Below are 12,568 nucleotides of genomic sequence, written 5' to 3' on the forward strand. Positions count from 1 at the left end.
AAGAAACTCATCCAATTAAATAAAATCTTTAAAAACAAGTCCAGACAATTCCAACAGTGAGAATGACCATAAGTTCAATGAAACTGGATAAATACACACACACTCCTATACATGTATAAAAACATGCTCTGAATTTTAAACAGAGGGGGCTGATTAAATGGGGTTTGTAGTTTGGACCACTGTTCCCACTAGATCTACCTATATTTGACACTTAAAGAGAGAACTCTAATTGACTATTAATATTCTACACACTGTTCAGGGGAAATTTCTTTTTAGAACCCTGCAACACAGTCCTGCACAGTGCACAATGATTTACTCATTGAGCATGAGATTTGATTGCTTTTATCTCAACATATGTAATTATAACTTATTGATCACAAAATTATCTGGTTTTTATTACAGCATTTGACTCTGTGATCTCTCCCCCCAATCCATGATGGCCTCAGAGAAACTCCATTTTGAGTAAGAACTATTTATGTCTGTTTATGCCCCTATACTTGCTATTAGTTTCATGAACTTGTCCCCTCTAGATTTTGATGGAGGTAGGAAGGGGAGGGCAGAGAATTTGGGAGGGGGTGCAGGAATCACCCGCCAGCCATAGTCTTCACTAGAGGTTAGCAGAAGCACAACACCAGTCAAAAAACCAACCACAATCCTTTGCTTAAATATCAATATATATGCAAATTCAAGGTATAGAATTAACTAACATAAGGGAATTTGTTGCTGCTGCTGTTTAAGTTGATATGTCTCTTAAGTCTCTTTTTTGCCTGGCACATTCATCCCCCCCATCACCCTGTTCTCAAGAATTGACTTCGTGAAGAGACTGGGTCAGTTGTTCCATAACATTCCAGATTTTGCTGATTCTTTTCAACTTGTTTCCTATCACCTATGTTTCTGTAACTGGAAATTAGCTATAAAGGCTTGATTAGATTCAGTGTTAACATTTTTGGCACAGATACTTCACAGGTGGTCCTGTGAATCAATACTTCATGTGAAACCACATGAGGAAGTACATAATACCTCTTTGTCCTCCTTTTAAAGATGCCGATTGATCGGTAGTTGTAAAGTTATAAGGTGACCTTTTGGCTCCCTTGGAATATCCAGTTCCTCATTAATATTTAGTTTCTTAGTTTTAGCATCCATAAATGTTTATTGCCTGAATCAATTATTTCATTAGATGTTACAGAATGGTGAATTATTCTATCATTCCTTCTACATTTGTTAGTTAAAATACTTCTGTAAGAAAACATTCTCTCATCCACTGGGGCTATTTTGTAACTTGCAAATAGATTTTCACAGGAAAGGCAGATCAAGACAATTTTTTTCCCTTTAAATACTAATTTTCAGAGTACAGAGTTGACTACCACTAATAATGACAAATGAGTTGTACTTGTTGCTTTGGCTTTCTCTTTTGAGTATCATAAATTCATGCATATTTATTTAATCAGTGTGTTTCAATCAATTGCTGTCATCTTCCGTTTGATGGTAAAATTGTCCACCTTTAGCCAATGGACAGCTTCCTTGCTTTCTAGCATAACAAGATGATCAAGTCTCGGCTTGTCATTTGCCATTCCACATCTGGAATCAGCAATTTCTTCAAGAATCACTGGTTCCTTTCAGTAGGAAACAGTATTCAGAGACCAGAGTTTGGGTGCTAACATTGTCATTATTACTGAGTTGTCGTTGCTGCTGGATCTGTTCAGTGGACAGAGCTGGGGTATTTTAACATTTTGAATTTTAAAACATATCAAAATTTTAAACATTAAAAAAAACATAATCACTTATTCATAACTATAATAACTTCAAAATAATACCAATAAAATATAGTATAATGAACTATATCAGTATTACTACTAACATCAAGACAATAACGAAAGTGAAGATTGCTTTGTATTTTTATTAGACCATATTCCACTAACGAACGATGTGTAACATCCTGTGTTCTAAAATACCTAATGGGCGTGTAAGTTTAGGCCAAAGCTTTTCCCTTGAGGAAGAGGAAAGTTCTGGCAAGGATAACGGTCAGAATGACCTCAGTTATCTCATCTCCCCCCCTGAGTCCTGAGAAGAGAGGACGAAAGGCCCAAGGTGAGTAGAGGGTGGGGATGCATTAGCCTCTTGATAGGCATAGCCATAGCTCTGAGTCCCACCCTCCAGGACTGCTGGCAGCAGAGGAGATATGCCCCAAGCAGCACTGAACAAAGACAGATGAAATACGAGACGTATGTTTATCTGTGCACAGTGTCTGTGCCAAGACTGCAAGCACCAGATAGCCAGACACTTCACTGAAGTGATAGAAACATTTCATAGTAGTTTGTCATTTCAAAATAATAAGTTGTATGAATGAAAATTATATAGTCCCCTCCCAGCCCCTAGATCATCCAAAACACTTCATTGGACAGCATGTGGCGCCAGCCTGACATTTTTGGGTGCATCACAAGGCTTGTTGCTATTATTTATCTTGCTCTTATCATGTTGGCATTTAAGCACCTTATCTCTGCCCTTGAGAGAAAAGATCCCATTTCTTTGGGCTGTGTTTTTAAACCAGCGATTCAGGGGCACCGATACACTTGCTCGTTTAATTTTGAGCTGTACTCACATTTCTGCTGGGAGGCAACAAGAAGGAAGAAACAGGTGAGGTTGGTAGCCCTCAGGGAGGCAGCAGGTGGGAGGAGAGTGATCTGGAAGGAAAGCAAGGAAAGGCTTTGGTTCTTTTGGTAAACTGAAACCTGTTTTTTTCTCCCTGTGAGACACCACCAACTGTCTCACTTTCTTCCCTTCTCACATTTTCCGCTTTTGTTTTCCCCAAACCCATCTTTACAAGCACAGAAAGGGGGAGTGACTTGCTTAGGTCCCATTCTCTATTTCCATGCTAATTAATTAGGTCTCCCTCACCCCCACCCCTGAGGAAAGCCTCCAGCTCCTGTCACCTCCCACAGTCTTCTTACCATCTTGGAAATTTGCTTAGTTCAATCCATGAACATGAATTACTGGGAGCAATTTGGTCACTCTGTTTCTTATTCTTCTAGCCCTTTCCTTAATCCTTTATATTTGCAAAATATTTGCTTAAAGCAATAGTGTCAGTCATTAACGTTCATATGGGATGTTCAGCATCCCATAGAGAGCTTGCTCAAAATACCAGGTCTTCTACCCTGTATTTACATTCTGATCTAATAAGATCAGTATCAGTGATACTGATAAAGGAAGTGCAAGGTTTGAACTTTCAGGAAAAATGGTTTAAACGTATGCGGAGTGGAGGAAACAAAGGATAGCCCTCACATTCTGTCTGTACTCTCATTCCACTGGGGAAGACTCAGAGGGATATGGGAAATTTGCCCATGCCTCATACAATGGAATACTAGTCAGCAATTAAAAGGAACTAATTGCTGATACACATAAGAGGTATGAATCTCAAAAGTACTGTATTCAGTGAAAGAAGCCAGATACAAGAGTGCATATGATAGAAATCAGATCAGTGGTTATTTATGGGAGGGAAGGGGATTGATTGGGAAGTGATCTGAGGCAATTTTCTTAGTGACGGAAATGTCTGTCTTGATTGACAAGGATGTGCATTACAGGAGTACATGCCTTGTCATAATCTACATGAACATTTATGATCTGTGCTTTTCATTGTATGCAAATGATATCTTAAATTTTTTAACTTGAGTATACCTATTTTGGGTAATAATAAAATTTTTTACCAATCTTTTTTTACCAATTTATATGCAAAAGTCAAAAAAAGAAAACTTTTGAGATAGAAGATGATTTAACACAGTGCTTCAAACATGGTGTGCACTTAATAAAAATGTATTGACAACTAATAGCCACGCAAGAGTGGTTCATTGCAAGAGTTTGTTTATAAGATGCCTGCTTTCAGCCCAGCAATATGTTTAAATTCAGCATTGTATACAAGATTCAAATTTCCTAACCCTATAAAAATATTTTTAGTAATCCTCCATCCCATCAATCTGGTTAAACAGCCTTTTCATGCAAGTATAATAAATAAAATCAATACCTTTTATTACTTCACCACCAGAAACTCTTGGTACACCCAGATTCAAAGGCATAAGGCTGTCGATGCAAGGCTGATCCAACCTTCAGGGAGTATTTTACAAGGAAAGCATACTGGTACAATTTTGTATGAATAAGGAAAGCTATCCTTAAATCCTAAAAAGGATTTTTTTTTTAAATAAATTGATTTATTTATTTTTGGCTGTGTTGGGTCTTCGTTGCTGCACGCAGGCTTCCCCTAGTTGCAGCAAGCGGGGCTACTCTTAATTGCGGTGTGCAGGCTTCTCACTGCGGGGGCTTCTCTTTTGTGGAGCACGGGCTCCAGGCGCATGGGCTCAGTAGTTGTGGCTTGCGGGCTCCAGAGCACAGGCTCAGTAGTCGTGGTGCACGGGCCTACCCGCTCCGCGGCATGTGGGATCTTCCCAGACCAGGGCTCAAACCCGTGTCTCCTGCATTGGCAGGCGGACTCTTAACCACTGTGCCACCAGGGAAGCCCCATAAAAAGGGTTTCTTAGGTTGAAAAAGTACATATAAGGGCTATCAATCCCCTATGGATGATCTCTAGCTGCATAAATATAAGGAAAATTCAGATATTCTTCCAAAGAAATAAAATTTTATGAAAATATATACTGGATGAATTTTATATTTATTCCTATAATAAAAAGTATGCACTGTCAAGTCTCAGGCAAATCGGACAAATCACTCAATAGTACTTACCTTTCTTAATTGTGCTGTCTTTCCAGTGGTGACTGGCCTTGTAATGCATACGTGACTATCTTCCTTTACATTTTCCTACAATTTGAGGAATATGACCAAAAAAATCAACTAACCAAACAAGCAAAAGTATAAATCAAACTGAAGCTTCAGATTAAAAGATAATTTACTGTTGGATTATGCGTCCACAATGCTAAAGGCCAAGTGTGAAAAAAATTCTTTATCAATAGGAACTCAACTATTTTCGTTTTGTTTCTAGAGAATTCACATACAGAAAAGAAATAAACAATAAAACATTACAGGACAGCTATTACTGGAGAAATATGATTTTCTTTTTCAATTTCAAGAGGATAAAATTTTTAAAGGGAAAAAATAGAAATGATGAAAAATGTTAAGGACAATTCAAAAACTGGGAAAAGTTTTAAATCTCTCAACTATATATAAAAATTTTCATATTGTAATAGAAGTATTACAGCTTTAACAATTCAAATTCTATTTATTCCAGTGATCTCAAAGTGTGGTACCCAGACCAGTAGCACCAGCATCACCTGGGAACTTGTCTGAAATGCACATTCTTGGGTACCTCCCAGGCCTACTGAATTGGAAACTCTGGGGATGGGCCCAGCCATCTGTATTTTAACAAGCCTCCAGGTGATTATGGTACAGGGTAAAGTCTGAGAATCATTGATTTATTCCAAAAACATTTATTGGGTACCCACTGTGTGCCAGGCTCTAAGAAAGGCACTGGGGACACAAAAATAAAAACTTAACATGAACCATAGTTTAATCACTCACAAAGAAAAGGAATATTAGCCAGTAAGATTGTTTTTTGAATACAGGAAAATAGGAGATTCCTCTGGCTACAGCTGGATCAGGTAGAACTGCCAAGAACACTGAAGAATTCTACTAAGGTGGGGGCAATGGTCCTCAGTCAGAATCACCTGGAAGGATTTTTCAAAAACACAGGTCCTGGTCCTTCCCAGACCTCTGGAAGCAATCTCCTGGAGCGGGGCTCAGGAAAACTTATTTTTAACAGTTCCCCCAGTAATTCTGATGTTTACCCAGAGTTAATGATGCTGCTGCTGTAGAGTTGTCTCAGGTTCTGTGCTTTTCACCACCTCCCGGCTGGCAGCTTCTCCCTGTGTTCTGTGATTATCTGTAGCAAATTGCCTCTGGGAGCATTGCTGGCGAGGGGAGATGTGAGCGTGCTCTTGGGTAAAGCGCAGATCCCCAGGCTAAACCACTGAATCAGAATCTCTGGGGACAGGGCTCAGAAATATGCATTTTTTACAAATCCCCAGGTGATTTTTAAGCATGCAACAATTTGAAATTTACTGCCTTGTGGGTCTCCCCAAGGAGCTACTTTTCTACTCTCCACTACAGTCTAGTCTCCGAGGGCATCTTATCAAAACATGTTCCCTAACTTTTTTTTTGTCTCTTGACATGTGCGTTGCATAAGTAATGGCCCCTCAAAGATGTTCACATACTAATCCCCAGAATCTGTGAATCCTACGTGACGAAAAGGACTTTACAGATATTATGAAGTTAAGGATTTTGAGATGAGTGATTATCTTGGATTAGATAGGTGAGCTCAGTGTAATCACAGAGATCCTTATTAGAGAGAGGCTCGTGGATCAGAAAAGAGATGTTACAGTGGAGGAAGGAGGAGCAGAGTCAGAGATTTAAAGATGCTGGTTTTGAAGATGGAGGAGGGGCCATAAGCCAAGGAATGCAAGTAGGCTTTAGGAGCTGAAAAAGGCAAGGAATATTCTCCCCAAGAGCCTCCTGAAGGAATGTAGTCCTACCAACACCTTGATTTCAGCCCAGCATAAACTGATAACAGGATTCTGACCCAAATTTATGGTCGTTTGTTATAACAGCAATAGGAAACATACAATGTGTAAAATATATAGAAAGGAAAGTATTGTAATTCAAGACGAGCAGTGCTAATACTGATGAAGCTTATCTCATCTGGAGATTCTACCACATAAAAGATGGTATATTTAGTGTTCCCTTAGGATTTATATTTATCAAACAATTTCTTTGATTAGAGGTCTTAAGTAGACCTATAGTTACAATGATCACAGTAAACAATTCCAGGATCTTAAAAAACAAAACAACAACAAAAAACCAAACAGCCTCAGTTGCTTGATAGCAGTAAGATTTCCTTTTCAGATTCAGTCTTCACAATTAATCAGAAGATATGGAAGGTCATCTATTGTGTACAGCTAAAGACATCATGCTCATTAGTGTCTACTCTCAGCTGACAAGCCTAAAAATACTCAATTCAGAGGAAGAATCAGGAAAAACATTCATAACAGACATACTTAATGTGATGTCATCAGCTACACAGTAAAACTTGTGAAGGAACACCACCCTGGGAAAAAGCCTTCAAAATCCTCTTAAATTATCAGCCAGTTTTGAAGATGAAAAAGGATAGGTGAACAACTGCCACATTCCCTCACTCACTCTTTACTTGCTTCACTCTTACCAGTGGAAGGTTCGTTTCTTTAAGCCGGGGTTCTCAAACTTGAGCGTGCATCATTAGATCACCTGGAAGGTGTGGACCCCAGTCCCAGGGCTTCTGACTCAGGAGGTCTGGAGTGGAGCCCAAGACTTTGCATTTCTCACGTGTGCCCTGGTGCTGCTCTGCGGCGCGTCCTGGGATCACAGTCTGAAAATCGCTGCCTAGAGCGCTGGCTCTCAATACTGCCTGCAAGTCAGCATCACCTGGAGACTTGTTCAAGCCCTGATGCCTCAGCCACACCCCAAGCCAATTAAGTCTGACTTCCTGGAGGTGAGACCATGCATCACGATTTTCAAACACCCCAGGTGATTAAAGATGCTGGTTTTGTGCAGCCAAAGCTGTGAACCACTGCCCTAGAAGCCAAAAGAACAATAAAGAAAGGGAGCAAGTAAATGTGAAGGAAACAGGGCAGTAACACTGACCATGAGCCGCCCTGCCCTTTGGCTGCCCCGGGCCTAGGATTTTCTCTCAAGCAAATGCTTCTCCTGCTTAAGAGTCGAAGTTTAAAAACAGCCTCTGATCTAAAGGAATAAGAATATGATGTTACAACACACTACCAAGTAAAAATATATGACATTCCTAATTAGATATTTAAGCTAGGGGAAAATGGTAACCTGTTGAAAATGATATCACAATTCTAAATACTGTCTGTTTAAAAATTTACAAGTAGTTTTGTATTAAATTGCAAGGAAAGCCCTTAATTCTCCTTTTTACAGAAAGAATCAAAGGAATAGTTTCTTATATTAAGTAAAATAAAAGTTCAGTGCTTTATTTCTCAAACAGCCCCAGTACTTTCTATTTCTCAGGCAGTTAATGTCCTGTGCTTCATACTTCATATTCAAATATTTCTCTCTTCCACTCATACACACAATCTATTTTTATTGTCATGAATATTCATTGGTTTCAAACAATGTCGTTCACCTCTCAATTCAAGTTTTATTGTTTTAAATTCATAGTTTTCTATCAATGACCTGGAACTTAGAATACCTACCAATTTACTATTTTTGCTGCTTTTGGAAGTAACCTGAAAGGCAGTACTACTTTCATTCTTTTTTTTTTTAATATTTATTTTATTTATTTATTTGGTTGCACCAGGTCTTAGTTGCAGCTCACGGGCTCCTTTAGTTGCGGCATGTGAACTCTTGTGGCATGCATGTGGGATCTAGTTCCCCAACCAGGGATCGAACCTGGGCCCCCTGCATTGGGAGCATGGAGTTTTAACCACTGCGCCACCAGGGAAGTCCCAAGGCAGTACTACTTTCTAACACACAGCTTGCTACCTGCTGCTTAATGTCAGGGGTGCTCTGAAAATAACTGGGTTTGGTTTTTTTTTGTAGTGTGCCCCAAATAGCAGTTCTAATCTATTCAGAAAACTGTGATACATAATCTGACATATTTACTCTATTCTATCCTAGATTTGTACAGGATGTGCGGAAAAGTACTTTACTTTGGATTTTAGCACCTATCAACAAATATCATAAATCCCTTAAGCAAATATGTTTGTAACATACTACTATATAAGAAAGAGCTATTAGAGTCACATCTATTTCTCCCAGGCTATTTGATGTAAAAATTCCTTAAATATTTACTTTCGTAAATAAAGGAAATTCACAAATTCTTTACTTCCTTGTAGGAATCTAGCCTCTAAGCATCCCCTTTTCAGTTTTTTTTTTAGGTGATTGTGAAGGATAAGACCTGAAAGACTGACCCTCATTTCAAACCACATCAGACTATTTTAGCACATTTTGTTAAAATGATCCTATGTGTTGTATTGCAGAGTTGAATCTCCTCCAGAACAGAGACCGGATTTTATTTATGGTACTTTTAATTAGAATCAGCCCATAGGAAAAATTAAATAAAAATGAATTATAAGATTTACTTCATCAATGTCAAAGAAATTAAAATACGAAAATGTATGTCAAATGGGTCATTGAACACCAAACGAGTTACACACACGCACATAAATTGAACTATTTTCAAACTGGAGGGGGGGAACGTTCCTGAATTTACTCAAATTAAATTTATAATACAAACATATCAAAAGCATGAAATTTTAATCAGATTTTTCTTTAACATAAGCTTATTTCCAAAGTATCTATGTTTTGTTGCTATTTTCCTGATAATGTATGATGGCTGAAAAAATTCACATATTTCAGGAAAAGTAAAAACCTCCACCCTTATACCCCTGTGTTTTAGTAAACATATATGGGTCCATACCATAAACAGCATACTTTAACTGCATTTTTCTTGTTGTTGGATAGTTTTCCACAAAAATACATTAAGATTCCCATGGTAAAAACCACACTTGTGAGGGCTTCCCTGGTGGCGCAGTGGTTGAGAGTACACCTGCCGATGCAGGGGACACGGGTTCGTGCCCCGGTCCAGGAAGATCCCACATACCGCGGAGCGGCTCTGCCCGTGAGCCATGGCCGCTGAGCCTGCGCGTCCAGAGCCTGTGCCCCGCAACGGGAGAGGCCACAACAGTGAGAGGCCCACGTACCGCAAAAGAAAAACCACACTTGTAGGCATTTCAACGTTTGGATATATTCTAATGTATTTAACCAATCCCCTGTTGATAGACATTTAATTATTTAATTTATAATTAAATTTATTTCAGTTATTCAATATTGTAAACAAATTTGCAAGAAACAATCTTGCAGCATGTACCCAACTATTTCTTTAGAATAAATTCCTAGGAGTGGAATTGCTGGGTAAAAGAATACAAACATTTGAATTTTTGAAGTTTTGGTATACATTACCAGATGACTCTCCAAAGATTACGCCAAATTTCATTCTTACCATGTATTAAAGTGCTTATTTTCTTCCATATTCACCAGCAAATGAAAGAAAAATGTTTACTGAGATAAATTTTCATATCTTACAATGTACTTGTTTTAAGTATAAAATTCAATGATTTTTAAGTACATTAACAATTGTACAACCATCTCCACAATCCAGCTTTAGAATATTTCCAGCACCCCCAAAAGGCTGCTCAGGCCCATTAGTAATCATTCCTCACTCCCACCTCAATCTCATCTAGGCAACAGTAATCTACTTTCTGCCTCAATAGATGTGCATTTTTTCCATACGTCCTAGAAATGAAATCATACAGTATGTGGTCTTTTGTGTCTGGCTTCCCTCACTTAGCATAATGTTTTTGAAGTTCATCCATTCTGTAACACTATCAGTACTTCATTTCTTTTTATTGCCAAACAGCATTTTTTATAATTACAAAAAAAAAAATCCTCTCATTCAGAAAAGGGAAGATTCTGGATATGGGAGTCACTGCTCTACAGCACTTAGCTGACTGAAAACTCCTACATCCAGCGTGGAGAAGTGTTTTGCTTTGACCTTGATTCTACTTTCTGCAGGAAGCTTCTCTGTCCATTTTTCTCCACAGTTGTTGGATTTGCCCTTTGGGAGATCCTTCCTTGTCCATTTCCATCTTGGTCATAATTCCTGTGAAGTGGGAGACCTCCTCCTGTGGGACCAAAGAGCGTTTTCAGCGCATTTCTTGCTCATGCAAGTTTGGGGGTCCAAGAACGATTTTAAGGCTCAAGCAGGCAAAGGCTTTTTTACTCCAGGTTTATGATTTCTTTGGCAAAATGTTTTTACCACTCAGTCTCACATGCCAGGAGCACCACCCAAAACTCTTTATTAAATATAATTATTAACTCTCATGTCTGTCCTTGCTTCCTCACCCTCTTGCCTCTCTCACATACACGCAACTTATTGCCAGCATCTTTGAGGTCATACAGAGTAAGGGAGTCTTGGCAGAGAAGGCTATGCCCTTAATTAAATTGGTCTTTGTCATGGGGCCATCAATTAAAAGCATTTTCAATCTTATTTTCTATTGTTTGGGATCTAGAAACAGTTAGCTTTTCCAACCCTTTGCTGCCCCAAATTTCTTTTCTCTCTGTATTTTTTGAAAATTTCTGCTTGAAAATCAGTCAGCTATTTTCTGACTCATTTTTTCTTCTAGTATATTCCTGATAGAAGCCAGTAATTACCAACACACATCACATAATTCTGTTTTCCAGTCTCTTCCCCTAGAGCTACAGGCTTAGTAAGTGCTTGATCTGCCTTCAAACTATCTCCAGTGACAGTTTTAACACATATTTTACCACTGTATTACCTGGGTCTCCATCTCCCCATCCTCTGATATTAGTTTCCTCACTACCCAATGCCGATTCCACATCTTTTAGGTTTTTATTAGAGTTGCAGCTCATTTCCAATGCCAACATCCCTATTAGTTAAGATTATGCTAGCAGTAAAATGAATAAAACCCCCAATTTTAATAGATTAACATAATAGAATTTTATTTCTCACTCATATAATATCAATTAGAGGTAGTGGAAATTAGGGCTATTTTGCTTCACAGTCCTTGAGAAACAGCCTGACAGACGCTTTACTGTCTTCAACAAAAGCCAGCAGAGAAGGGAAGACAGAGGCTGAGCATTGTGTGAGAGGTGATTACGGGCCACACTTGGAAGTATTGTACATCATCTCATCACTTCTTCTCATGTTCCTTTGGAAATAATTCCATCTTAAGTGCACATATCACTGCAAAGAAGGCTGAGAAATGTACCTTATCTCTGTGCCCAGAAGGAAAATCAAACAAGTTTGCCAAACAGCTAGCCAATGTCTGCCATAGCATTGTATAAAATATTTAGTCTTTGACTCAGTAATTCCAGTTCTAAGGATCTTTGCTAAGCAAATATTCTGAAATGCAAATATGTTTGTTCATTCTGAGGTCACTGAAAGAAGCAAATATAAATGTATAAATAAATAGAACATTAAAGGTAGAGCCCATTTATGTAATGGAATATTACACAACAATTAAAAATGATTCTTATTAAAATGTTTAATCACATGGGAAAATGTTTCTGATGTACTATTAAGAAAAATAGGACACATATTTTACACATAATACATATATATTTTTTAAAGAGAGCAGTAAAATGATGGAAAGAAAATATGCCAAAGTGGTAACACCTATAAACAGTGTGAAAGGATTATAGGTTTGTCACTTTCTTCTTTTTCTGATTCTAATTATCCATACTGCCCACAATGTAACAACATTATAATCAGAAATAAAATACACATTCTTCTAAAACATAATAAATTCACAGCCATATCTAGGTTTTCTAGTACTCTACCTTAATGTCAATATCTTTAATAATGAATTCAGGAAAGTAACAATAATAAAATAACATATCTTTTTCCTTTATGAAATATTAGAAGTGAATATTATTATTTAATTACATATTCCAGAAAAATAGTTTGAAATGGATAAAGTCAAAATTATTTCTTCAG

At 38.0% G+C, this 12,568-nt stretch overlaps 1 long non-coding RNA gene across 9 annotated transcripts in view; it reads left to right on the top strand.

Moving 5' to 3' along the window:
* LOC111171673 (uncharacterized) overlaps positions 1–12,568 on the top strand; it is a 117,664-nt gene that overhangs the window by 84,470 nt on the left and 20,626 nt on the right. For 4 of the 9 annotated variants that reach the window (XR_016394081.1, XR_016394084.1, XR_016394082.1 and 1 more), the window contains one exon: positions 403–12,556. This is a non-coding gene — a long non-coding RNA (uncharacterized LOC111171673). Of the gene's footprint in view, positions 1–402; positions 12,557–12,568 lie in introns of those variants that run through there. The other 5 variants (XR_016394088.1, XR_016394089.1, XR_016394091.1 and 2 more) reach the window with 2 other exon arrangements.

Source organism: Delphinapterus leucas, chromosome 8 (assembly GCF_059928025.1).
Source record: "Delphinapterus leucas isolate spDelLeu-1000000601 "Yukka" chromosome 8, BTC_Dleu_Yukka2, whole genome shotgun sequence".
Classification (NCBI taxonomy): domain Eukaryota; kingdom Metazoa; phylum Chordata; class Mammalia; order Artiodactyla; family Monodontidae; genus Delphinapterus; species Delphinapterus leucas.